Below are 25,044 nucleotides of genomic sequence, written 5' to 3'. Positions count from 1 at the left end.
AGATAACGCAAAGCCAACACGGAGCTGCAAGTGGCTGCCTGTCCCCTATCCATTCACTTGCTCAGTTATGTTTTATTAATTAATTACCACGTGTCCTATGCTGTCATAAGCATCAGGAATACAAAAACAAAGCAAAAAAAAATTCTGTTTCATAGGTCTTCCACCAAGTAGAAGGAATGGAGGATAGGGTCCATTCAATGATAGGGAAAAGAAAATAACAGTTAAAGTTAAGCTAGAACTGAAATGTGAATGCCTTGGTTCTCAGCTGATGCAGACATTGACAGTCTTCTGACAGATTCAAAGCAAGGTGGGGGGAGTGCTGGAGAGATGACTCAATGGTTGAAGTTCTTGCTCACAAATTTCAATTCTCCAGGACCCACATATAGCCCTATACACAAAGTGGTGCATGCATCTGGAATTCATTTGCAGTGGCAGGAGACCCTGGTAGGTTTTTTTTCTCTCTCTCTCCCTCTCTCTCCCTCTCTCTCTCTCTCTCTCTCTCTCTCTCTCTCTCTCTCTCCTCTCCTCTCCCTCCCTCCTTGTAAATAAATAATATATATACATAGTTTTTAAAAGCAGGGAGGGAACATCAGGTTGTCATTTTAGAAATTCATACAAGTCCTGATGTAGAGTGGTTTCAAAGTGCCAGGCCACAAGCAGACTGAGCCTTAGAAGACTTGCCTCTGTCTTCAAGTCAGTGCAGGCCAACCTAAGGCTTTGGTGGGGGCAAAACATGGGTAGGTGTCAGATTCAACACACAGCAAGCAGACAGAACTTATCAGATGCAAAGGTAACTTGGAACTGCACAGCCTTGGGCTTGTGACCATGGACCATGATGTCCCTGATCTAGAAAATGCATTGTACTGGAAGAAGTAGTTTTTGTGAAAAGTGGGTTCAGGTTGGGCCATGGTGGGTTGAGTGGCTTGCGGGACAACATGCTGGAGATGTCTGAAGTGGTGACTATGAGTCAGGAGAAGTCTGAGAAGACACACATTTGTGGTGGGTGGTGTTCATCTGTTTATCCATTACTTCTTTCCTGAAGATTTTCATGGGCTTTAATTTAGGCAGTGTCAACACACAAGTCATAATTAAAATGACGGCTGTGAATGAGACCATCAAGGATGAACACAGACTTCAAAATGAAAATAACAGTTTAAGAGAGAAGTCCATGAAGTCTGGGAAGGCAGAGTCAGAACAGCATCCAGGCAACCTGAGAGAATAGTGTCAAGAAAGAAGAAGAAGGCTGGATGGATGGCTTAGCTGTTAAGGTATTTGCCTACAAAGCTAAAGGACCCAGGTTTGATTCCCCAGGACCCATATAAGCCAGATGCACAAGGTGGCGCATGCTTCTGGAGTTTGTTTGCAGCAGCTGAAGGCCCTGGAGCATCCGTTCTGTCTATCTGCCTCTTTCTCTCTCCCTCTCAAATATAAATTAAAATTAGATATTAAAAAAATAAAGAAGAGGTAGTAAAGAGAACAGACACAGCCAGGCATGGTAGAGTACACTCCAAATCCCAGCACTCCAGAGATGGAGGTAGGAGGATCAAGAGCTCAAGACCAGCCTTGGCTACAGGTTGAGAGACAGAAAGAACAAATACAGTAAAAGAGTAAGTCATATACTAATTTAAAAGTGTCTACTCAATTTCACAGGGTTGGCAGAAGGGTCAAGAAAGGTAAAGAAGAGCAAAGAGGGGGGATTGTATGTCTTTATTGGATGGTTTTCTAGTTAGCTGGTTAAAATGGAAGACACTTGAATATATTTTTCACTCAGTTGGAAAGCCAATTAAAGGAGAAGATGGCCAAGCGTGGTGGTGCACGCCTTTAATTCCAGCACTTAGGAGACAGAGGTAGGAGGACTGCTGTGAGTCCAAGGCCAGCCTGAGACTACATAGTGAATTCCAGGTCTGCCTGTATTAGAGCAAGACCCTACCTCAGGGAGTCAAAGAAAAAGGAGAAGCTGAAGGTGCAAAGGAAATAAAGGAACTGAGAAATGAATGTGGAGGCTACAGGGAGGAAGGTCCAAGAGAGGGAATTTGTCCAGAATCAAAAGCATACCTCTGCCTTTGGAAAGGGAGAGGCAGCAACGAATGAGTGGCCATGTAGACAATTGTGTGAGCTATGTTGATTCAAGAAATGTGTATGTGATAATTACGCTAAACAAATCCTTCATTCTATTAAAACATGTTATGGGATTCTCACAGTGTCCCATGTCAAATGAGTGAGCGTATAATGGTGTTTCAGGAAGCTGAGATGCACCAGTCACCAATGGTGAGCATTTCCTATTCTAGTTGAAACTACACCCTGCTTTCTTTCCTAATTCAGCTAAATTTCTTACAAACTTAAGCCTCAGGGTCACTCCAATTTTAAGCAACTTTATTTTCCTTAGTGTCAGGATTTTGCTTCTGTGTTCTCTCAAATGTCAGCAGCAGTGAATTTTAGTCATTACTTGAAAATAAAAGCCCAGATAATTAAGATGAATTAATATAGAATCACCACCTTTAAGACATCTGTTTTACAAACAATCTTTCCTCATGCCAGTATTATTTTCTCTAGGTTGCAAACCTAGGAGGATCCTTCCATTTTGTTACAGAATACCACATTCTGATGAGGCCTGGTTGGTGATAGGTAAGATCTGTTGCATAAGTAAAACACCCCTCCCCTTGAGCGTGGACAACATCCATTGCCATGTGAGAAAGTGTTCAGCAAGGGGAAACTCATACTAGGTAAAGAATCAATTACTGTGGAGTTATCTATTCCAATGCATTCGTTTTCTAGCACATAAGCTTCAACCCAGAGTGCCATATGGTTCATTGGGACCTATGCCAGGACCCAAATCCAGATCTCCCATCTCCCAGCCTGGTGTTCAGTTCTCCTCATCACATCTGTTTTTCCCGCTGGGTTGCACACTCCACAGGGGCAGCAACCTTTTACATCTTGTTTGCTTAGGTATTCCCAGTATACAGGTAGGAATTGAAAATATCTGTTGGTCAGTTAGTCAGCTACAGTCAAGATAGACCACTGTTCATCATTTGTGAGGATTCATGCAAAGCAGAACATGAGAGGAAAAATCTCTCAACAGAAATAAAAATTCACCAACCTGTAAATGCATGGTTTATGAACTCTGCAAACGCCAGGAACTCTGGACACGACTTCAAGGATGTAAACCTTGGGAACAGCAGCCTTAGCGTCACCTCTCGCTAAGGGATCTGTGTCAAGTTCTCATCTGTCACAGAGTTGGCCGGCACCATGCCCCGAGTCACCTACATAGCTGGAGAGCAGAAGTTTCCACGATGTCTAAGTCAGTGTTGACCAGCTTGAATCCTCCTTAACATATCTAACAGGTTCTCTCCTCGTCCCTAACCACTGTAACTGCTAAGCCTCCTTTCATCTTACCGTAATCAAACCTGCCTAGGTTTTTATGTAAGTTGAAATCACATGCAAATTAGCCATGCATTACATCTGCCAGGGACAGCCACTGCCAAAGAACACACATGCCACCACGCGCTCGACAGAGTGAGGGTTTGAAAGCAACATTAGCCATAATTGAAGTTAGGTTTTTCGGGTTTTTTTTTGTTGTTGTTGTTGTTGTTGTTTTTTAACAAGACCCTGCTAAGTTCCTCGTTTTGATGAAAGCATGTGCTGGCATAATGCCCTTCTCCTCTGGCTAAGACCAAATGCTTCTCAAACGAATCAGCTAGAAGGATCTCTTGTGGGAATTACATTCCCTCTTCTCAGTCTTCAGTTTTGGTTTGATCCGGGTTAATTTGTTAGTGGTGAAAATAAGTACTTACATCTTTTGCTCCTAACTCAAGAGTTGCTGCTGCTGCTTCAGGAACATCCCACCATGACAGCCTGCTGTTACTCACAGCTGGCAGACACTGCAGTGTGGTGCCACGTCAGCCACGCAGAACCTTTCCGCTTCAGCAACAGTTTCCCAGCGGAATGATTTTGTTTGTAGCTCCTGAGGCTGGAAACATGATCTGACCACCATATTGAGAAGGTCTGATTAAAAGAGGACACAACTTAAAATTAGAGAAAGAAACTACGCACATCCCTTTGCATGTCTAATAAAAATTCTAAGACAAACCTAAGTATTATAGTGAATATTTTAACAATCATGACAACAACCTAATAACTTGCCCCATCAAAAAAAAAAATTTACCAAGGTTGATGGTAATTCATTTTTTTAAAAGATGAGTTTAGAATGGCAAAAAAAAAATGGAAAAGGCTGTTGCTTATAAATAGGTAAACAGCTGAATAAATTACAGTATCTATGTTATGAAGTATTAGACTAATAAAAAATAATAAATTAGAATTGTTTATATTGGATTAGAGTTTCTAATATATTGAGAGAACAATTATATTCTCTCATATGCTACTTTGTAATTATATATAATTATGTGAAATTATACATTAATAAAGTATACAAAGGATATATGTGTGGCAGTTAATCATACTTCCTATATTTGGATAAGTATGAAAGGGAACACTGTTAGAAATGTAAATAACTTTTTTAAAAGGTTTTAAAATGAACCAGCATTTATTATGTCTTATTCCTGTAAAATGCCTCTTTGTGAGTGTTATATATGCTTAAAGAGATGTATATATAACTTTCAAAAAGTGTTCTTTAGATTTCTTACAATGGTGGGATTCCAGGTGACTTTTAATTTCACTCTCTATATTTTTAAAGGTATTTCAACAAGCCAGGCATGGTGGCACACACCTTTAATGCCAGCATTCGGGAGACAGAGGTAGGAGGATTGTTGTGAGTTCAAGGCCATCCTAGCCCAGACTACATAGTGAATTCCAGGTTAGCCTGGGCTAGAATGAGACCCTACCTCAACAAACCAAAAAAAAAAAAAAGAGAGAGATTTCAATTTTTTTTTTCCCTCAGAAGAAACCATAAATGTGTTTTTATACTGTAAAAATCATTTAAAAGTAATAACTTGCCTGAGTTCTTATGCTTCTGAGTCCTCTGCTGAAGCTTAAAAAGATTTGAGGTTTTTTTTTTTTTTTTTCCTTTCTCGGTTCCAGAAACACTCAAAAATTCGGAAGATGTTCTTATGCTCATCTTAAAGAGACAGTCACGACAAAGAGAATGCAGAAGTGTGGAACACTCTTCTAGCCCAGACCTCCTGAGCCCTCCCCTCTTTAGAGACTGTCAGAGCTGGTCACGTCGTCATGCCCTTCTACAGTGTAGGTGACAGAGGCTCACAGGGCACAGACCCACACGGAGGTGCTGATGGTGATGTGCAGCCCCTGCTGCCGCAGAGCATGTGGCAAGGACGACTCAGAAATCATTCGGGAAAATGCCTATTAAGGAAAGAAGATTTGGAGTTGATAAACCAAATCCTCTATTTCAGCAACAGACAGAAATTAGAAAATTAAAGCTCTTGTAGATTAATGTTCAATTAACACATTTTCCATGATAAGAATATAGGAAGGGGTCACTGTGAACTTCCTGGTCATGGTTTTTTTTTGGGTTTTTTTTGTTTTTTTTTTTTGGTCAAAATGAAGTGAAGTATATGAATGTACTTAGACAACCATTATCTTAATTATATGAATAACAGAATTTTTTAATAAGCTTAAAAAGTTCAAAATATTTACCACTGAAAGGGCTGTGTATCAAGTAGACATGTGCATGGATCAGAAAGCACATATTGTATCATGTACCACCTAGAATAGTGGAAGCTGTCACACATGAGGAAGAGTCCTGGTATCAGTAAAAATGATGAATTATAGAACTGTTCTAAAATAGCTTTTAAAAATATTTACTCTAGCCAGGTATGGTGGCACACACCTTTAATCCCAGCAGTTGGGAGGCAGACATAGGAGGCTCACCATGAGTTCGAGGCCACCCTGAGACTACATTGTGAATTCCAGGTCAGCCTGAACTAGAGTGAGACCCTACTTTGAAAAACAAACAAACAAACAAACAAACAAAAATCTTTAAAAATAAACCAATGGCCAGGTTTTAGGGTGGGGCATATGATTGTAATTCTAACAACTCGGAGACAGAAAAAAAGGGATACCAATTTACAAGCCAGCCTGGGCTACATAGCCAGACCTTGTCTCCCACCCTCACTATCCCTGCCCCCCCAAAAAAGAAAAACAGTGCTGAGTACAGTGGCACACACCTTTGATCCCAGCACTGGAGAGGCAGAGGTAGGAGGATTGCCATGAGTTTGAAGTCAGCCTGAACTACAGAGTGAATTCCAGGCCAGCCTGGACTAGAGTGAGACTCTACTTCAAAATAGAAAAAGAAAAAATAAGATATCTTAAGGTGATGGCTTCAAAGAGGATGTATAACCAGATGATTTGTATTTTACTGCATACTTGAAAGTAACTTTTTTTTTTTCCTGGAAGACTAGGTAATCAGAAAGAACTTCAAAAAGGTGAGTTGTTTTGAAATGTGTATATATATGATGTGTTAACACACACACACACACACACACACACACACACACACACACACACGTGGGATGTGGAGGCCAGAAGTGGATTTGGGTATCTTCCTCAATCACTCTCCACCTTGTTTGGTTTTTTTTGTTGTTGATGTTTGTTTTTGTTTTGTTCTTATTTTCTTTATTGAGACAGACTATTACTTTGCCTAGAACTCACAGACTCTGCTAGACTAGCTAGCAAACAAGCCCGAGGGATCCTCCTGTTTCCACCTCTCCAGCACTGGGATGACAGCATGGGCCACTGCAGCTGACTTGGACATGGACACCAGGATAGACACTCAGGTCTTCACGCTTGTACAGTAAGCACTTTACCCAGTGAACTGCCTTCCCAGCACCATAGAGCTGTTTCTATTGTGTAAAAATAGTGTCCAAAGTAGTGTGCTAAAATGTTTTTATCCTGAAAGAATCCTGTCTAAAACCCTGGAATGGCATTTAGAAATGTATTTCTCACAGCTCTGGAGACTGGGAAGTCCAAGGACAAGACACTTGAGTATTTGCTGTCTTCTGAGGTCACACTTCCCTCACAGTGCCCTCACATGGGAAAAGGATAGAGACATCTCCCTCCTGCCTCTTTTATAAGGATAATACACTGTTTGTTTGTTTGTTTTTGAGGTATGGTCTCGCTCTATCCCAGGCTGACCTGGAATTAACTATGTAGTCTCAGGATGGCCTCGAACCCACAGCAATCCTCCTACCTCTGCCTCCCAAGTGCTGGGATTAAAGGCATGCACCACCACACCTGGCAAGGATATTAATATTCATGAGGGCTTAACCTTCATGACTTGATGTTATCCCAAAAGCCTCATTTCCTATATCATCACTTCAAGTGCTAAAATTTTACCATATGAAATATGACACAAACTTTCAGGCTACAACATTGCTCTCTAATCCATCCTATCATTTTAGATAAAAAACAAATGAAGATTTGAAGATGATGAGCAGCATGTCCGAGACCACACAATAAATCTAGAAGTGTCTGGATTTCAGTGGTCTGACCATAATGTTATATTATAAATATTAAGAACAAATCCTGCTAAGCCCACATCAGTAAGTTCTGTGAGAGGTCAGGAGACAGATGACCTCAAATTAATTTCAAGTGAGTACATAAGAAAGAAAAGAAATCAATATTTAAAAAAAAAAAAGAATAGTAGGGCTGGAGAGATGGCTTAACGGTTAAGCACTTGCCTGTGAAGCCTAAGGACCCCGGTTTGAGGCTCAATTCCCCAGGACCCATGTTAGCCAGATGCACAAGGAAGCGTCTGCAGTTTGTTTGCAATGGCTGGAGGCCCTGGCAAGCCCATTCTCTCTATTTCTCTCTATCTGCCTCTTTGTCTGTGACTGTCAAATAAATAAATAAAAATAAAAACAAAACAAAAGAATAGCAAAGAATTACACATGTTCACAAATACTTCTACTATTCAGGCTGTTGTTAATCAATTAAGACAATATTGTAGGGCTGGAGAGATAGCTTAGTGGTTAAGGTGTTTACCTGCGAAGCCAAACAACCTAGGTTCTAGTCCCCAGGACCCACGTAAGCCAGATGCACAAGGGGCACATGTGTCTGGAGTTCATTTGCAGTAGCTGGAGACCCTGGCATGCCCATTATCTCTCTGTCTGTCTCTCTTCTCTCTCTCTCTCTCTCTCTCTCTCTCTCCTTGCAAATAAATAAATTATAATAAACTAGACAATATTGTAATTTCATGTCTGTACATTTCTCTCACTTAAAAAGTGACATATTGGGATAATGAGGTGGCTTAGCAGTTAAGGCACTTGCCTGTAAAGCCTAAGGACCCAGGTTCAAATCCCCCAAACCTACACAAGCCAGATGTACATGCTGCTGCCATGCATCTGGAATTCATTTGCATTGGCTAGAGGCCCTGGCCTCCATCCTCTCTCTCTCTCTCTCTTTCCCTCTCTCTCTCTCTTTCTCTCTCTCTCTCTTTCCCCCTTTCTCTCTCAAATAAATAAATAATCCATTTTCCCTTATTAAAAAAGTGACACATTTGCGTCACATACTTGCATCAAGCATGCATACTTTATACATTTTCCATGACTCAGACACATGGGGTAAACTTAGAAAGTTAGATTTATGTTGCATCACTAAGAACTGAATAAAGGGTGAACATGCAATGATTGCCATGCTCCCAAGCACCTATCTTTTAATGCCATGGGTACATGTTTGCCAAGATCATCAGCCAATTGGAGTTACTAGCTCTGAACCAAAATTTATGGCAGAAAAAAAAAGTATAAATACAGAGCCAGGCATGGTGGCACACACCTTTAATCTCAACACTAGGGAGACAGAGGTAGGAGGATCACTGTGAGTTCGAGGCCACTATGAGACTACACAGTGAATTCCAGGTCAGCCTGAGCTAGAGTGAGACCCAACCTCGAAAAACCAAAAGCAAAAAAAATTATAAATACATCTTTGTGAATCAATTTTAATCACTATTCCTTAAGTCAAGTTAATTATTTGCAACTAACTGACATGTCATATTTACCTACAAGACAGATGTTTCGGGAACTGCCACATCACGGCCTCATCTCGGTTCCCTCTGCCACATGCATGGGTGGAGGCTACAGGATACAAACTCCCCTCAGTCTAACCCTTAACAGCCAAAACCAACATTTCTAAGGTAAACACTCTAGAGTGTGATTGTGACAGTGGGTGGCTGAGGTGAGAGAAAGGGTTATTTGAAACTAAGGATCTTAGAGGCCAAAAAAGGACTTGGATCACCTACTGTAGTGCATTCTCAATTGTAACCACACACTACAATGATCTAGGAGCTCTTTACAAAAAGAGCATGCCTCTCACTGCCCAAAGATTTGAACTTACCTGGCTGGAAACAGGAGGAAAAGAGACAAATGGCCCATATGGTTTACAAAGTGCTCCCAAGGGGGAAACGAGTCATCTATGTAGACGATACAGCCAAGGGAGGCCAGCAGTGGTAGTACAAGAGCCAACAAAGCTTCACTGGGAGGGGGAGGAGAGAAATAGCAGACTAGTAGGTTTGTGTGTATTCTAGTGGTCTATGCTTTAAAGTTGAGGGGGGGGCAGGAGAGTGTTGGAATGAGGGATACTCTGAGAATGGCCATGAGGAACAGAGAGAATATCTACTGACCACCACCCAGAAAGATGAGAATAAAGAAGTTGAAGATATAGGTGAAGGATTTGGTGGGGGGGGGGGGGGGCATGACAATGGGACAAACATCGAGTAAAGAGCTACACTGAGTTGTACAGGGAATGGGGTCTGGGAGTCTTATTCTTAGTCAGTCACCAGATAAGGTAGGACAGGATTGGCACCATGGCCTCTCACAAGAAGGTGAAAAATCAGCTATTTTTAGATCCTCTCTTTTGTATAGTTGTGTGTCACTTAAATGATGAGGACGATGAGAATATATTCTAAGGGGCTGGAGAGATTGCTTAGTGGTCAAGGCATTTGCCTGCAAAGCCAAAGGACCTTAGTTTGATTCCCCAGTCCCCACGTAAGCCAGATGCACAAGGTGGCGCATGCGTCTGGAGTTCATTTGCAGTGGCTGGAAGCCCTGGCATGCCTAATATCTCTCTCGCTCTCTCTCTCTCTTTCTCTCTCCCTCTTTCCATTCCTCAAATAAATAAATAAAAATAAAAAATGTTAAAAAAGAATATATTCTAAGAAATGCTTTATTAGGTGATTCTGTTGTTATGCAAACACCACGGAACCTACTTACACAAACCTACATTGTATATAAGTCAACCACTTGACATGGCCTCTTGCTGCAATCAAGTAATAAGCAGAAGATATATGGTATAAGGCCACCACCAGGATAGCCCAGAACCTTGCTTACAATAAGCTGTTTCATAAGTGGAAGGCATACGATCTAGAATAATCCTAACAAGAAGAGTAACTACATAAACGAGGGATGCAGTCACACATTGTCAAGCGTTATGTGTTGTACGTAACATATAGGCCGTACTTTTATACAACTGGCAGCACAGCATATTTGTTTAAACCACCATCACCACAAGACCATGTGTAATGCATTATGCTGCAATGACGACAGTACCGTGGCTAGAGAATCTCTAGACACAGGAATTTTTCAGCTCCATTACAATGTCATGAGACCACTGTGATATTTGTGGTCCACTGCTGGCTGAAATACCATCATGTTATATTTTATTTATACTCTTAGGCAGCATGTTAGTTTCCTGAGATTTCCATAACAGAGCATCGTATCATAATGGCTTAAAACTTAAGAATTTACTCTTAGCATTCTAGAAACGTCACAAAGCAGCAGTCCTCTCAAAGGCTCTGAAGAAGAATCCTTCTTTGCCTTTCCCTAGCTTCTGATGGCTTTTTTTTTTTTTTTTTTTTTTTTGCCTAGCTTCTTCTGGCTCCCAGTCATTCTTGGGGTTTATTATTATTATTAATTAGGAAACTTTTTGTATGGACAAAACTGTGTTGGTCTCATTCCCCAAGTATTATCCTATTACATCCCCTCTTCCCCACTGCCATTCCACTGAGGGCCTTCCTCAGTGGGTATGCTAGTTTGAATGTATGTCCTCCCATAGACTCAGGTGTTTTATTAAAGCTTGTAACTTGCGGACATGAGATATTGCTCAGTGGTTAAGGCACTTGCCTTCAGAGCCTAAGGACCCAAGTTCGAGCACCCAGTACCCATATAAAGCCAGATACACAAAATGGCACATACATCTGGAGCTTGTTTGCAGTGGTTGGAGGCCCTGGCATGCCCATTCTCTCTGTCTGTCTTCCTTCTAGCTCTCTCTGCTTGCAAATAAACAAAAAAATATATTCTTTTAAAAAGCTTGTAACTTGGGTCTCTAGCCACCTGGCTAGAGGAGGTGTCACTAGGGATGGATCCTGGGGTCCGACCCAAAGGTGTTTTGGGGGGGCAGATCTGATTTCCAGCCCAAAGATGTGCAGAGAGGTTTGAGCTCCGGAGGTCCTGCTTGCTGCTGGTTTATGTTTGCTGCTTCGAGTGTTTGCTGGCTGTTAGGTTGTTTCTCTCTGATTAGATGTATGGAAGCAGCTTCTTCTGCCATTGATAGAACACCTCCCTGGATCTGTAAGCTTGAAATAAAGCCCTTCCTGCTATAAAACTGTGTTTAGTTGGGTATTTGTCCCAGCACTGTAGAATTGTCTACAACAGTGAGGCTACTGGTAGTCACCATTGGGTTATGGGTTATGATTGCAATAGTCAATCACTGGGAGGCAGGGAACAATGCTTCTAGATACGCCTTCCTGCCCTGTGGCTCTTGCAATCTCTCTGGCCCCCTCTTCTGCAATGTTCCCTAAGCCTAATCAGGTGTGTTATAAGTCCACTTTAGTATTGCACTCTTAGCAACTTCTGGGTTTCTGCTTTGATGTTTTGAGTGTCCTCAGTATCTATCAACATCTCCCTGGTGTGGGTTGTCAGGCTGACCATCAGAGCAGAGCTCATGTTTAACTCTCTGTTTCTTCTATGGCTTCACCTGAACACTGATGTGTACAGAGGTGACTCATCTCACGACAGGCAGTCATTGTCATTGTCATTGTCTTTGTCATGTGATAGATTTTGGTTCCCTGTGGGTTTTTCTGCCTCCTGTAAAAAAGAAAACAGATTTTCCAACCAAGAGTGAGTCACTGCATAACTCTAGTTTCTGCTTCTGTCTTGAAAATGACCATCTTCTCTCTGTGAGAGTATGTGCTAATTATTTTTCTCATTTTGAGACAAAATACAAACATCCTGTTGTAATGGGTGTCTCTGAGAGTAGTGAAGCCTTATCTATCTCAGTTCTTAGGTGGGCTTAACTCAGGAACAGGAATGCCAGACTCCCAACGGCCACCAGAGCTCGACTGGGTCAGTGTCTCCAGGTTCTTTGTCTCCTGGAGCTGGAATGGTGAATCTCATGGGCAATGATGAATCTAAAAAAGAAACTTGATCATAGAAATAAAGCAAGTTTAGAGAAAAAACTTATATTAAGTTTTTTGACAAGTTAAAGCTTCCCACAGCAGCAGGGAGGGGACCTGAATATATTGTCCTCAGGTACCTGTTGTCTAGTGGTTTATAAAGATCCCTGGCTAAAGAAATAAATTGATCTCTTAAGTGACTGGACTGAGATACGGGAAAGTGTACTTCTAGTCCCATCATCAATCCCCATAAGGTATCCAGGTGTTTCCTTTCCAATGAGGGAACTCACGTTTTGTCTGACTTGGTGACTGGCAAGGGCAGGGAAGTGGGTTCAGGACACACCTAAAAGCTTTACAATGGAGAGATGGAACAAAACTGAGGACAAAAAACAAGGGACGTTATGGAAGCCAGTGAGATCCTGCTGAGATGGGCTTTGTTTTCCCAGAGCCCTGCCCCTCTTATCTGGTCAGCTGGGCTATCTCATACCCAGCTATAAGCCTTTTTACTCTGTTCTCAATTACTATTCTCAGCTTTACTCTTTTTGTTTGTTTTTTGCTTTGCAAGGTAGGGTTTTGCTATAGCCCAGGCTGACCTGGAATTCGCTATGTAGTCTCAGGGTGACCTCGAACATCAGGGTGATCCTCTACCTCTGCCTCCCTAGTGCTGGGATTAAAGGCATGCACCACCATGCCTGGATTCAACTTTATTTTTTCTTCACCCTAACATTTACTTTAACTATCACAGCTCTAAGGCAAGGACAAAAAACAAACTGGGCCTGGGGAGATTGCTCAGTGTAAGGTGCCGCTTGCAAAACCTGCCTGCCAAAGTTCAATTCCCCACTTCACATATAAAGCCAGGCACACAGCATGGCACATGGTATCTGGAGTTTGTTTGCAATGCCAGGGGATCCTGATGCACCCATTCATATCTCTCCCTCTCTCTCATAAATAAATAAATATATTTTAAAAGCCAAAACTATTGCCACTGAGGAATGGTTGACCCATAGCCAAAGGCACAGAGCGAGATTACTGACTTTCAAGGGCACTTCTCTAACAGGCAGCACATTTCTACTTACTTTCTTTCACTGTGTCCAAATAAGGTCATATTCATAGGTTACAAGGAGTCAGAGTCAATCCATGACAAGGAGTTCATGGAAGTCATATGACAGCTGGATAATGTTCTTATACTACAAAACAAGCTCTTTGGGACACTAGTGAATCCACCAAGAACCTGTCACCACAGCCAGAAGAGGGTCACAGTTGGCTTTCTTTATAGACCCCAGTGTCCTAGCAGAGAAAAGGGAAGTCTGAACAGGCTCACACACAGCTCAGTGGGTCTTCCTCCAATAAGCCTGCGGGAGAACATGACCGACTCAGGCAAAAATCATTGCCAGAGAAGAAACAATTCAAACAAACTCATTTCAGGACAGGTCAGCAACATCTTTGAGTATACATATAGCACACATTTGATGAGGATGTACAAATCGACAAGATAATGAAAGCCTAAAAGATTTCCTGTTATCTCCCCATTAGTAGAACCTAGTACTGGAGAGATAAAGGCAGAGAACTTGGCCTATGTTGTGCTACAATTTCCCAAATTTAGTTAAAAGGCCAATGTACTCTACCAATCAATTATCAAGGATTAAGTGCCCATTACTGCAACACTGACACAGGGAAAAAAATGCACAGCCCCATGCAAAAATGTATGCACCACATGGGGATATAAAAAAACTACAGCTATATGTTAGAAGCTAAATATAGTTAGTTATTAGATGAATGCAGAAATTCAAAAGTAAAAGAGATTGCTTGTCCCAAGATTACCCAAACTGAACTTTACTGGAGTTTGGTATTTTTGGGGGGCCTCCTCTGAGTGTTCTAGTCACCAGGCAGGCTGGACCCTAATCCTTCAGATATCTCTCAATGAGATCTCTGTGTCTCTTTTTTATAAACAAAATGAAAACAAGGCTCATAGACGGAAGTAACTGAAGGTCAAAGTCAGATAGCTCTTTTTTCTTTTTTTTCAAGGTATAGTCAAGCCCAGGCTGACCTGGAATTCACTATGTAGTCTTCAGCTGGCCTCGAACTCATGGAGATCTTCCTACCTCTGCTCCCGAGGGGCTGGAGTTAAAGGTACGTGCCACCACACTCAGCCTTGGATAACTTTTAAGTCAGGAGTTAAACCCAAGACCTTTTGTCCTGAAATTCAAAGTTTTTGCTACACCACACTGAAGGGTGAGGAGGGTTTAGAAAGGTAAGGGGAAACATTGAGTGTTTTGTGTGCGGGAAATTTGATTAATATTTTATCATTGCATTGAAATCATTGGCTCCTATGAGCCAGCCTCTGCCCCAGATGAGAAGCTGCTGTCAGTCTCTGAAAATATCTGCTCTTAAACTATCTGGGTCAGTGAGAAGAGGATCACAAGGTCTCCTTGTGGTTATTTTTAAAACTTAAAAAAAATTAACCTTTAAAGGAGAGTATAAAAATTAAATAAGTCAGGAGGCTTATCCTCTAAAATGAAAACTGTTCAGTAGGAAGCATTATGTTATTAACCCTGACATGGGAGCCGCAGGGAGTGTCCTGGAAGAGACACAGGGGCTCCTGGATCCATGAAACCTAAGAAGGTGACCTATAGAAAGCGCACCTGAGACAGGAGCTGTGTAGGTGCCACTTCACCACGCCTGCCTTCAAAACGATGCTTTCCACAGAGAAGAAAGGGCTGGAGAGATGGTTCAGTGATTAAAGGTGCTTGCTTGCTGGCAAAGCCTCATGATGCAGGTTTGATCCCCCAAGATCCACGCAAAGCCAGACGCACAGAGCAGCACATGTTTCTGGGGTCCTTTTGCAGTGGCAGGAGGCCTAGGAATACTCATGCTCATCCCCTCCCCCTCTCCCCCTCCCTCCCTCCCTCCCCTTCTTCTTCTCTCACAGATAAATATTTTTAAAAAAAGAAATTCAACAAACCTTTCCCAGCTGCTGCTGCTGACTTTTATAATCTTCAGGACAATAGAAAGGAAATCTTTTAAGTAATTTCTCTGTGTTACCTGAAAGTGGTTCCAAATGTCATGCAAATGTCTTTCTTGAGAAAAAAAAATATATTCCAAGTGCTCCTTGATGGGTTTTTGAGATACATCAGCAATAATGCAAACTTCCTGCATGGCTTTCAAAATCAACACCATGATAGTAGGAAGTCTGGCACTTACAAATATGCCTCCCAGAACCTCCAGGTGAGAGGTGTCTGCAAAGCATCCCAGTGTGTCAAAGGCAGCACTGGAAAAAGGGAAGTTTGCTCAGCTCTGAGGCAGACACACATTTTCCCAAACTTGGCCCTGGCCTGGGAAAACAGCATCTAATATAGGCCCTGAGTCTAAGGAACTGCCTATCTGATTGCATTTTTAACCTAGGGTTCAGCTGATGTTCACTGTTTGTTGAACGCCATTAAAGGATAAGACATACGTGATGATGGGGCTGGAGAGATAGCTTAGAGGTTAAGCACTTGTCTGTGAGGCCTAAGGACCCCAGTGAGCCAGATGCAAAGGGGGAGCATGCATCTGGAGTTCGTTTGCAGTGGCTGGAGGCCCTGGTGCACCCATTCTCTCTCTATCTGTCTCTTTCTCTGTGTCTGTCTGTCCCTCTTAAATAAATAAATAAAATAAACAAAAATAGTTTTTTAAAAAATGGCACACATGATGCAGCAACTCTGCAGACCCATGACTGTTGGGGGCTGCAGGGTGTGTTTCTGGAGTTCTGAGGAGAGCAAGATTCCCTGAGAGCTGCTTTCACTGAGGCAGTGAGCCTTCGGTGGACCCTGACCGGGCATAACTGGTGTAGAAAGGGAAAGACCTCACAGAGAGCTCGGTTCCTCAGCACCGTGGCTGCCCAGAGGCCTGGGGGGAGCAAAGCCCATTCTGATCCCCATTGTCCCAGAGCTGCAGCCTCGCCATCTGACCCAGAGTAGAGAGCCAGCAGATTACCACAAAGCCAACATGCAGGGTCCCCATGTGACAAACACGATGCAAAGCACTTTACAGAGATAGTCCCATTTGATCTTCAGTGCCACTGGGACTGTGACCATTACTGCTGTTTTATAGTTCAGAACCCAATATCACACAGATAATTAGTGATAAAGCTAAAACTCAAATTCTGGGTTACCTGGCTCATGGGCCATTCTCTTTCCACTAGAATACGTGGGGATTGAGAAAAAGTTGGGTTAGGGAAGCAGTGCTTGAAAGCCAGGGGAAATGGTTCATGGTTGCTACCGGAGAGCACTTGCCAGCACGGCTGTTCCGACTGTTGGAGTCAGAATCCCAAGAGATTCGTGTGGAAGCCAGGGGGCCTTTAGGCCAGACATGGTCTCTCTCCCACATCACCTCATCATCCCCGACACTGAACAGCCATGGCTATCCTAGACATCTCCAACTATGTGTTTTTTTTTCTCCCCCTTAAACACAAACCCATGGCTTTCTTATTTGGTCCCTGTACTTGCCTTTTAGGAGTTCCTAAGAACTACAAGAACTCTCAAAGTCACCCAGAGGACAAACAGCCCATGTCTTGGGTAGCATTTTACCACTCAAACAACCGAAGGAGAGAGAACTTCCCGCCTTTGCTCCTCCCAGCAGCCCTTCCCAGAGAAGGGAAAGGGTAATGAGAGGTGATGTCTGCATTCCCCCCACCTTCCCAGAGGGCCAGAGTTCTGTTCCCTTTCCTTGGACTCCTCTTCCATTTCTGAGACGGCAAACATTAGCTCTCAGAGGAGGCCAGGATCAGGAAGGAAAAAGTGATAGTCCACCTGCATGGAGGACATAAAATGGAAACAGTCAAATAAAAGGGAATTCTTGTGTCTATACAAATAACATGTGTTTCACAATGAATGAAACATCACTTTATCTGAATCGCTCACAGTCATTAGTCAAGCTTGCTTCTACAATCCCATCCCTTGGTTTCTTTAATATTTATTTATTAGAGAGACGGGGAGAGACAGAGACAGAGAGAGAAAGAGAATGGGCACACCAGGGCCTCCTGTTGCTGCAAATGAACTGCAAACACTTTTGCCACTTCGTGCATCTGGCTTTTATGTGGGTACTGAGGAGTCAAACCTGGGCCATCAGATTTTGCAAGCAAGTACCTTTAACCACTGAGCCATCTCTCCAGCCCCCCTTGTTTTGTTTAGATTGAGTAAACTTTGGTACATAGAAGTAACTCCCTAAGGTCAAAGAGGTCATCTTGGCCTCTCAATCCCATGAACCCAAATTTTGTACTTTCTACTCTCAGCATGTCCACTCCCAATCCTGATTGGAACAAGGATGTCAGACTGAGACAGGAAAGCCTAATGGTCACTCGCGCATGCTATTATCCTCTATGACTAAAGGAGTTTTACCAAATAGCTTGTATTTCCTTTTGTAATCCCCCATGAGAACATCTTCTAACATTGTAAATCTTTTATTTGATGTGTGCCCCAGCAAAATTTGAAAGTCATATGTTCTACGTGCCTATTATTCCTGTGTTTGAAAAAAAAAAAGTGATATTTTACTTTGCCCTAAAACTATTTCTTTAAAATGATAAAGTTGCTCCTAGTTCTTATGCTCTGGGATTTAGTAAGTTCACATTTTTATCCATGATTTTCATTATTTCATAAATTTCAATCATATTCCTCTTATAGCCTGTGGAAGTCCTAATTCTTTTATCATTCCTCACTTTTGCAAAAAAAAAAAAAAAATGCTCTCTCCCCTCTTGATCAAAGGAGATGTCCTTCTCTAGACCTTGTCTGGCTTTGAGTGTCTCTGAAGTACTTCAGATGATCAGGCCCCATCACTTCATTATTCTCTACAAAAGAGCACAATGACTTCAGCTAAAATGTAAAAATATTTAAGAGACATTTAAAACATCCAACAATTCTTTACTCAGCGTCAGCCCAGCATATACTAAAAAGCTTACCTTTTTGCTTCAACTCTGAGATGAATTCAAACACGCTGGTGCAAAGCAACCTTGTAATCTATTGTGAACATGACAATTAGCAATCCTCTTTCATGCATATATCATCTCATGTACCATTCACATGAACCAAAGAGGTCAAGAAAGCACAGTTATCCTTGTGTTTCACATGCAAAAAGTAAGATGAGTCTAGTCCAAGGTCAAAGAGCTTTAGCACTGAAATATCTCTATCACACCTTCCAAGGCTCAGGGTCCACTGTGGAAGAGGTGGTGGAAAGAATATAAGAGCTCAAGGAAGGGTAGGACTCTACAACGTGCTCCTCCAGACACAAATGGCCTGGATATCCATGACCTCACAGTGCCTGACACTACCTACACAAGACCCCCATTATAGTGTTCCTATCCCCTTACCTAATTCTATATACGTTTAAAAGTATATATATTTGCAAGGACAGAAAGAGCTAAAAGAGGGCTGGAGAGATGGCTTAGTGGTTAAGCGCTTGCCTGTGAAGCCTAAAGATCCCGGTTCAAGGCTCGTTTTCCCAGGACCCATGTTAGTCAGATGCACAAGGGGGCACATGAATCTGGAGTTTGTTTGCAATGGCTGGAGGCCCTGGTGTGCCCATTCTCTCTCTCTCTCTCTCTGTCTCTCTCTGTCTCTCTCTCTCTCTCCCTCCCTTCCTCCCTCCCTCCTTCCCTCCCTCCCTCTCTCTTTCTCTGTCACTCTCAACTAAGTAAATAAAAATGAATAAATTTTTTTAAAATTATTTAAAACAAAAAGAAAGAGCTAGAAGAGAGACAGAGAAAATGGGTGCACCAGGGCCTCCAGCTGCTATAAGTGAGCTTCAGATGCATGCACCACTTTGCGCATCATCTGGATTATGTAGGTCCTGGAGAACCAAACCCAGGTCATTAGGCTTTGCAGTCAAGCACCTTAACAGCTGAGCCATCTCTCTACCCCTGTAAACATTTTTGAGACAGTTCCATTATGTAGACCAGGCTGGCTCCGAACTTTTGGCAATCCTTCTACTTCTGTCTTTCAAGCACTGGGATAACAAGCATGTGCCACCACATAGCCTGGCTCTGTGTAATTTATTAACTGTCTCCCTCACCAGATGTGTAGATTTTCCTCATCACTGTATTCCTGGTGCTGTGCTGAGCACTGTGTGTGATTCCTCAACCATGGTAAAGTTCCACACACCAGCATATGTCAGATTCAGATCTTCAATTCAGCAATAAGCCCTGATGGTGAAGAAGAGAACAGCTGGAAATGTGGTATTTATTTAGCTAGGTTTTCCACTCCCCTAACTTTTAGAAACAAAAGAAAAAAAAATTAATCACTCTTTTTTGACACCCACACACAATCTTAAAAGGAAAAATAAAGAGAAAGAGCAGACGTTTTTTGTTTTGTTTTTGTTGCTCTAGCCCAGGCTGATCTGGAATTCTCTATGTAGTCTTGGGGTGTCTGCAAACCCACAGTGATCCTCCTGTCTCTGAGTGCTGGAATTAAAGGCATGTGCTGCCATGCCCAGCACAGCCTGATGTTACTTTTTTTTCCCCTGAGTTACTTAGACGTTGTATTAAACACAGGTGAGTAGATGAAGGCATTTGTAGTAGGTTGAACGTACATTGTCCTCCATAGATAGCCTTGTGTGCTTGAGTACCTAATCCCCTGTTGATGGGACTGCTTGGGAAGGTTGTAGAGCCTTTGGGAGGTATGTCACTGGGGGTGGGCCTTGAGTGTTGTAACCCAGCCCCACTCACCACTTTCAGTTACACTGATCTCTTTTATGCCGTGTGTGTGTGTGTGTGTGTGTGTGTGTGTGTGTGTGTGTGTGTACCTCCGTATGCTCACCTGACACAGGAGGACAGGGGTGCCCTCCTCAGTGGCCTGAGCAGAACATTGATTGTTCCACTCCTCCATATTTTTCTACCCAGTCTTGTTTTGAGCTAGGATCTCCTTACTGATTCTGGAGTTTGCTGGGCTCCACTGATTCTTGGGTCTCTGCTTCCCTGAAGGACTGGGGTTATGATTATGTATGACCACACCCAGCTGCTTAAGCAGGATCTGGAGATTCAAACTCTGGTGATCTTAGGGCCCCTTGGGCTTCATGCTTATGGAGAAAACACACTTAATTGCTGAGCCATTTCTTCAGCCCTCTTTTTAAAATACTTTTATTTCTTTATTTGCACTATGTGAGGGGGTACCAGAGTCATTTGCCACCACAAATGAACATCAGACACATGTACCACTTTTTGTGTCTGGCTTTATGTGAATGTTGGGGAATAAAACATGGACTAACGATCTTTGCAAGCAAGTGTCTTTAACTGCTGGACCATTTCCCAGCCAATAGCTCACTCTTTTCTACTTCCTCCCTGCAGATATAGAAATGTGATACCCAGTTGTCTGCTCCTGCCATGTTTCCCCTACCACGATGAAGCTTACCCTCAAGACTGTAATCCAGAAGCAATCCCTTTTCTTCCATAGCTGCTTCTGGCAAATGTTTTGTTCCCACAATGAGAAAGTATCTGCTGCAGAAAATGAGCACCAAGAGGTGGGGCCATTGCTGTGATATGCGATAACTGATGATATGGTGTTCAGTCTTTTGGAACTGGTTTGTGGGAGGAATATGGAAGGATTTGGAACTTTGTACTATAAGCAGAACTTAATGGGTCATTCTGGTGAAAGTTTGAAAGACCAAACTGCAGAGAGAAGTGTGGACTATGAAGGCTCAACTTATGAGGCTTCACAGGGATTGGGGGTGGGGGGAAGGATTTTATTGGGAACTGGACTTGAGGCAGTTCACAGCAAAGAAGCTGGGTGTGTTCTCCCCATGTCCTGAGAACTTAAGCAAAGTTGAATTTAGGGGTGATGGCCTGGAGTATTTGGTGGAGGAAAATTCAGAGCAAAAGGATATGAAGAATATAAAGTTGGGCATAGAAATGTGAACAGGTTTCAAGTCACAGGCCCAGAAACTGCAGTCACTTCAGCTGCCATTGTTAAAGAGATTGCCACTAGTGAGGATGGGCATGCTGTGGCGGCACTACATTGGCACAATAGACAGATGCCTGAGGGCAAGACCCAACCCACTGAGGGCTCAAGCTTGTGAGAATGCTAATTCTTTTTAAAGGAGGGGTCCTGAAGGAAGAATGCTGGAAGAATTTCCTGCTCCTCAGGTTTAGGCTTCAACCCCACCTGACAGAAAGGTTGGGCAACATTGTCTACATCTACTGGTTTGGGAATCATGAAGAGTGAGGGAAATGGATGATCACGAACTTCCCTATGGGTCCCACAAGCCACTGGGGCTGGGGCAATGTGGGTCAAGGTTGAAGTGCCTATGAGGAGGCCCTGTAAGGACACTGTGTGAAGCTATGGAGATAAACCATGGGTTGCAGTGGAGACCCTGGATCTTGGAGATGCCAGGACCATGGAATGTCTACTGGGAAAGGCTGCGGACTTGGAGAAGATCCTATCCAAGAGGGATGCTACAAATAGCACAGTAGAGGGTCAGAGCTGCACAAGCCTTTTAGAGCCTAGATGATTTCATCACAGGTTCCAGGTGCCAGACATGGAGCTGCAGGATTTGATGTTTGCCCTGCTTGTTTCAGATCTTGTATTGCTCCATCTTTCCCTGTTATATCTCCATTCTTCTCTTTTGGAATAAAAATGTTTACTCTGTGCCATTATGTGTTGGAAGTATGCAACCTGTATTTTGATTTTACAGGTATCACAATTATGAGACTATGTTGAGTCTGCAATGAGACATTTGACTTTTTTTTTAATTTTTTTTATTTATTCTTATTATTTGAGAGTGACAGACAGAAAGAGAAAGAGGCAGATAGAGAGAGAGAGAATGGGCGTGCCAGGGCTTCCAGCCTCTGCAAACGAACTCCAGACGTGTGCGCCCCCTTGTGCATCTGGCTAACGTGGGACCTGGGGAACCGAGCCTCGAACCGGGGTCCTTAGGCTTCACAGGCAAGCGCTTAACCACTAAGCCATCTCTCCAGCCCACATTTGACTTTTAAACAGTGTTGGGACTGGTATGGGGACCTTTAAGGTTGCAGTGACTACATTTGGAACATAAGATAGCCATTAGTTTGTGGAGGCCAGGGACAAGATGTGGTGGTTTTAATGTAGAATGTTCCCCCAACCTCATATATGAGTGCTTGATCCCCACTTGGTGGTGCTGCTTGATGAAGTTCTGATGAGGCCGTTGGAGAATATGTGTCAGTGGGGGCAGGCCTTGGAGGTGTTCAGCCTCACTTGCTGCACTTAGCTGGCTTCCTCTTTGCTACTTCCTCTCTGCTGATGTGAAGATGCCATGATGGTTGGCTACTCCCGCTATGCTCCCCTGCTATGATGAACCTCCCTTCAGAACTGGAACCCCTTCCTTCCATAAACTGCTTCTGGTTGGGTATTTTCCCATGCAACAAGAATGTCATTGTTACTGTGTCTCCAATTCCCTTTCACTCCTACACTAACAAGATATTTATTATCTTTACCATAATTTAAACGTGAAAGCAGAATAGTTTATCCATACAGATTACAGAGGAAGAAGCAGGATCAAACACACTTGTGGAATATGAACAGAATCATTCCATGGCTAATGCAGTAATGCTCACCTTGGCTGTTGGCACTTTGTTTGGGGCAGTTTTGGAGGATTAAACTACAAAATGCTAGGCAAGTGCTTTGCCATCAAGCCACAACTCCAGCCCTTCCTTCTGGTTGTGGAGAGAAGTGTGTAGAGGAGGAGCAGCCCACCAGTTACTGAAAAGGGAGAGGCAGGGGTGTGGGAGTGATGTCTCTAGCAGTCAGCCTACAAGGAAGAACTGAGGAAAGTCTGTGAAGAGAAAATAAATACTATCATTTGGAACTGCATTGATTCTTTTTTCTCACTAATGGCTCAGGTGGTAGAACCACCAAACAATGACTAAAATATGAGTCAGATGCTTTCAAGTCAAATAATTTCTATGGAGCAGGAAGACAGACAAGCAGAGAACAGGTCATTAGAGGTTCTAAACAATACTTGTTAAAGCTGAACTCTCTTTAATGACTGCCTCTTTCCATCTATGTCACTGTGACGTTAGTGAGCTGGGGACATTTGATCTTTATTGCTTGTGACACCTACAGATCAGCCTTGCTCTATACTGGCACTCTCTCCCCAATACTGATTTGTTGTTTTCCTTCTTGCCCAGCTTCATACAGTGCATCTTCATTGATGCCAAAGGGTTCAGGAAGTATTCAAGTGGACCTCAAAGTTGGGGTTATTTTCTTTTCCCATTTTTTTAAAAATTTAAATCTTTTTATTATTACTGAGTTTTTTAAATTCTATGTATGAGAAAGTGGCAGACTTATATGAGAGAATGGACACACCAGGGCCTCTAGTCACTGCAAACAAGCCCCAGATGCATGTGCCAATTTGTGCATCTGGCTTACAGGGGATGGTGGTTGATTCAGGTTTCCCCCATAAACTTAGGTGTTCTGAATGCTAGGTCCCTACTTTATGGCAATTTGGAAGTTAAAGCCTCCTGGAGGCAGTGTCTTGTTGGCTTACGAGTATTGCAACCAGTTTCCCCTTGCTACTGTTTGGCACACTCTCCTGTTGCTGTTGTCCATCTGATGTTCATCGGGAGATGATGTCCACCATCTCTGCTCATGCCATCATTTTCCTCTGTCATTATGGAGCTTCCCCTTGAGTCTATAAGCCAAAATAAACCTTTTTTCCCACAAGCTGTTCTTGGTCAGGTGTTATCTGTTAGCAATGTGAACCTAACTGCAACAGAAAAGTTGGTACCAAAAGTGGTGTCATTGCTGCCAGACACCTGACTGTGTGGCTTTGGCTGTTTAGAGCTGATTTCAAGAGGAATGTGAAAGGATTTGAAACCTTGGCCTAAGAGATGCCTTGATGTGTTGTAAGTACAGCTTGGTGGATTATCCTGAACAGAATTGAAAGACCTGAATGCAGTAAGAACTATGTACTGTGAGGTTTGGCTTATGAGGGTAAGAAAGCTTTGCTTGGACTGAGCTAGAAGCAGGTTATGTGAGAGGCTTGCTGTTATGCCCGTGTCCTGAGAATGTGTGCAGGGTTGCATTCCATAGATATGGACTGGTGTGAGCAGAGGAATATGGCACAGAAAGAAATCTTTGGGCTGAATCTTCTGCCTGTTCAACTGCAATTGTATGAGAGATTATATAACTATTGACATTGGGCCAGCTGACCTGCACTGGGACAACAGAAAGAAGGCAGAATCTTTTGAAGGGGCCTGAATTCTGAAGGAGTGTTCTGTTCTTCAAAGTCTGCTTTATTCCCCCCTGGATTCACAAATTGGCACTCCATCTGGTATTATGGAGTATAAGAAAGAGAGGGTCATTGCATTTGCAACAGTCTTGTGGTTTGGAAATGGCTATAGGCAGTGTGAAGCAGGTTTGCTCAATTGCCTGAATGGAGACCTGATGCAGCTGAGAGGACAGTGGGTTGCAGTGGAGACCCAGTGGAGAAGCCAGGACCATAGGATGATTGCCACGTATAGCTTCCAGCCCTGGATGAAGTTTCCCAGGACTGTAAGTAGCCTAGCTAGAGGGGTGGAATTGTAACTTCACAGACTGGTTGCTGGTTAGAATTATCATACTTGAAGATATGTAGAATTGTTGGACTTGGAACTACAAAGTTTAATGTTTGCTCTGTTTAAATCTTGTATTGGTTAAATACTTCTTTGCTATGCCCAATGCCATCTTTTGCAGTGTGTTTATTCTATGCCA

The 25,044-nt window shown here is 42.8% G+C and overlaps 1 protein-coding gene and 1 pseudogene across 3 annotated transcripts in view; both read right to left on the bottom strand.

The window, feature by feature from the left end:
- Sec16b (SEC16 homolog B, endoplasmic reticulum export factor) overlaps nucleotides 1-3,842 on the bottom strand; it is a 68,317-nt gene extending 64,475 nt beyond the window's left edge. For 2 of the 3 annotated variants that reach the window (XM_045135383.1, XM_045135393.1), the window contains exons 1-2: nucleotides 3,792-3,841; nucleotides 3,098-3,268 (exon numbers count right to left, since the gene is read on the bottom strand). The gene's annotated coding sequence lies outside the window, so the exon portion shown is untranslated. Of the gene's footprint in view, nucleotides 1-3,097; nucleotides 3,269-3,791 lie in introns of all 3 variants that reach the window. The other variant, XM_045135397.1, reaches the window with a different exon arrangement.
- A 1,369-nt stretch (nucleotides 3,843-5,211) lies between these two features.
- The window catches only part of LOC101613913, a 54,098-nt pseudogene continuing 34,265 nt past the window's right edge, over nucleotides 5,212-25,044 (bottom strand).

Source organism: Jaculus jaculus, chromosome 1 (genome assembly GCF_020740685.1).
Source record: "Jaculus jaculus isolate mJacJac1 chromosome 1, mJacJac1.mat.Y.cur, whole genome shotgun sequence".
Lineage (NCBI taxonomy): Eukaryota > Metazoa > Chordata > Mammalia > Rodentia > Dipodidae > Jaculus > Jaculus jaculus.
Note: the sequence above shows the minus strand (reverse complement) of the source record. Positions and strands in the feature narration are given on the sequence as shown.